We start from the raw sequence: 3,096 nt of genomic DNA, 5'->3' as shown, positions 1-3,096 counted from the left end.
ATCATTGGCAAAGAAATCAACATCAATACATCATCCAACGGTATCATCTCCAAGCATTATATAAAGGTATAACCTTCATCATAACAAGACACAAAAATACTCAACAAGAATTCTGCTTATCACAAATTCAAATACTCACTAATTCTTGCTTCACTCTTTCACACGAGTTTTTGCTCATCAGTGTGAGATTTAATTGTTCTTATTGTGTTCATTCTGCTTACCTAGAAACATTAAACACCTCTTGTAATTATTTAATATATATTGTAATATTTCCTCAAGTGACTTGTGAAGTCCGTAGACTTGAGAGGGATAAGAGATCTTTGGATTCTTAGATGTTGTTGTGATCTTTCAAGATTAGTGGATTAAGTCCTTTTTGAAGGAGAAATCACCTTGGTCGGGTGGACTGGAGTAGACTTGAATTTTTAACGAACCAAGATAAACTTCTGCATTGTTTGCTTTGATTTTTCGTGTGAGTGGTGTTTGAAAAAAAAATTATTATCTGGGAAAACAATTCAACCCCCCCCCCCCTTTCTTGTTTTTCTCTACCTTCAATTGGTATCAAAGCTTTGGCTCTGTTATTGATTTTCTAATCAAACACTTAACACTGTAGGGAGATCCAGCGTGACAAAAACATCATGACTACCACCAATGAAAGAGACAGCTACAACATCAAACCTCTAGTCTTTGATGGAGAGAAATTTGATTATCAGAAGGATAGAATTGAAAGCTTCTTCCTAGGCTATGACGCTGACTTATGGGACATGGTTACAAATGGTTATGCACCACCTGTATCTGCTCCTGGAGTTGTCATTGCTAGTAACAAAATGAATGATGATCATAACAAAGAGTTTAAAAATCATCATAAGGCCAGAACGATTCTACTGAACGCCATGTCCTATAATAAATATGAAAAGATCACCAATAGGGATAAAACTAAAGAAATATTTGACTCCCTAAAGATGACTCACGAAGGCAATAATCAAGTCAAGGTGACTAAGGCTCCGTCCTTAATCCAAAAATATGAAGCCTTCAGAATGGAGAACGATGAAGCTGTAGAGGTAATGTTTTCTAGATTTTAAACTTTAATAGTAGGACTCAAGGTTCTGGACAAAGGCTACACAACTACAGATCATGTCAAAAAGATTATCAGAAGTATGCCAAAGAAGTGGAGACCAACGGTCACTGCCTTAAAACTATCAAAGGATCTGAACAATATAAGCCTAGAAGAACTCATCAGCTCCCTCAGAAGTTATGAGATAGAATTAGAGGAAGACGAACCTCAAAATAAAAGCAAGTTAGTGGCTCTGAAGTCCAGACCTGAAAGATGCAAGCTAGAAAGAAACAAAGCTCTTCAAGATGAAGATGAAGGTGATGATTCTGAGAAAGTCGACTATGATGACAAAGAAGAACTGTCTCTTTTATCCATAAGAGTCCAACAACTCTGGAGAAAAGGGAATAATAACTTTAGGAGACCCAGGTAGAAGGGAGATCTCTCAGAATCTACTTCCAGAAACAGACCAAGCAAAGAGGTAACCTACTATGAATGTAAAGAACCAGGACACTACAGAAACGAATGTCCCAAACTCAAGAAAGACAGTTCTAAAAAAGAAGGATTCAAGAAGAACTCCTTCAAAACTAAGAAGCGACTCATGGCTACCTAGGATGACTCTGAATCTGACGTCTCAGGATCAGACTCTGAATTAGAACAGACAAATGTTGCATTCATGGCTACCTCACCTAGAAGTATATCTGAAAAGGAATCTGACACCGAAGAGGTATTTTCTGATCCCTCTCAATCTGATCTAGAATCTTTCCTATCAGAATCTCTAAACTCCTATCAAAAGCTTCGACAAAAATTCAAGGTCCTAAAAAGGGTCCATGAAGAAACTGTTGAAGAATGTGATAAGCTTGAGATAGAAGTTTCTGAACTAAAAGGAAACATTTTTGTGTTATAAAAAGAAAATGAATTGTCAACTAAATTTTTTTTAAAACTTGAAGAAACTCTATCCAAGGCTCCACCAACTTCTAATACCATCATATACAAATATGAAAAGGCATTTCAGAAATTTCTGAAAAATGGGCTTGAAAGAAGCAAAATGGCTTCTATGATTTATGGTGTTAGTCATAATAAGAAAAGAGGAACTGGATATGACTCTGATGAAGATGAACAAATACCTTCTACAGAGGATAAGCCAAAATTTCCTTTTTCATATCATGACACACACGCACAGACACAAGGTTTTAACAATGCTAGAAAACCCAAAGTTTCCAAAAACTCTAGGAGAACTAATCATAAAGGACCCAAAATATTCTAGATACCAAAAGATAAAATAGTATATGTTCCAGATATCCTGTGCAGCAGAGTTAAAACACCAATCATGGTACCTAGACTCTGGATGCTCGCGACACATGACAGGAAGAAATCATATCTTCCAAAGCCTGGAACTTAAAGATGTTGCCTTTGTAGGATTTGGAGGAAATCAGAAAGGAAGAATCAGAGCTTCCAGAACGGTTTGTAATGGATATCTTCCCTCTATTTCTGATGTTCTTTACGTAGAAGGATTAATGCATAACATGTTATCCATAAGTCAATTAATTGATAACAGTTATGATATAATCTTCAATCAAAAAATGTGCAAGGCTATTAATTAGAAAAATGGCACAATTCTTTTCACTGGTAAGAGGAAGAACAACATTTACAAAATTAAACTTTTAGATTTAAAAGATCAGAATGTAAAATGTTTAATGTCTATAAACGAAGAGCAACGGGCATGGCACAGACGCTTGGGCCATATTAACATGATGAGGATTTCTCAGCTAAATAAACATGAGCAGTCAGAGGCCAACCTAAACTGAAGTTTTCTTCAGATGCTCTCTGTGAAGCATGCCTGGAGGGAAAATTTTCTAAAACGACTTTCAACAATAAAAATGTTGTCTCTACCTCTAAGCCTCTGGAACTTCTTCACGTAAACCTGTTTGGACCTGTTAAAACAGCCTCAGTTAATGGTAAGAAGTATGGACTGGCCACTGTTGATGATTATAGTTGTTGGACATGGGTAAGGTTCGTTAAACACAAGAATGAGTCACACTCTGTGT

Source organism: Lathyrus oleraceus, chromosome 6, assembly GCF_024323335.1.
Source record: "Lathyrus oleraceus cultivar Zhongwan6 chromosome 6, CAAS_Psat_ZW6_1.0, whole genome shotgun sequence".
Taxonomy (NCBI): domain Eukaryota; kingdom Viridiplantae; phylum Streptophyta; class Magnoliopsida; order Fabales; family Fabaceae; genus Lathyrus; species Lathyrus oleraceus.
The sequence above is the reverse complement of the archived record's forward strand: the minus strand, read 5'-3'. Positions refer to the sequence as shown.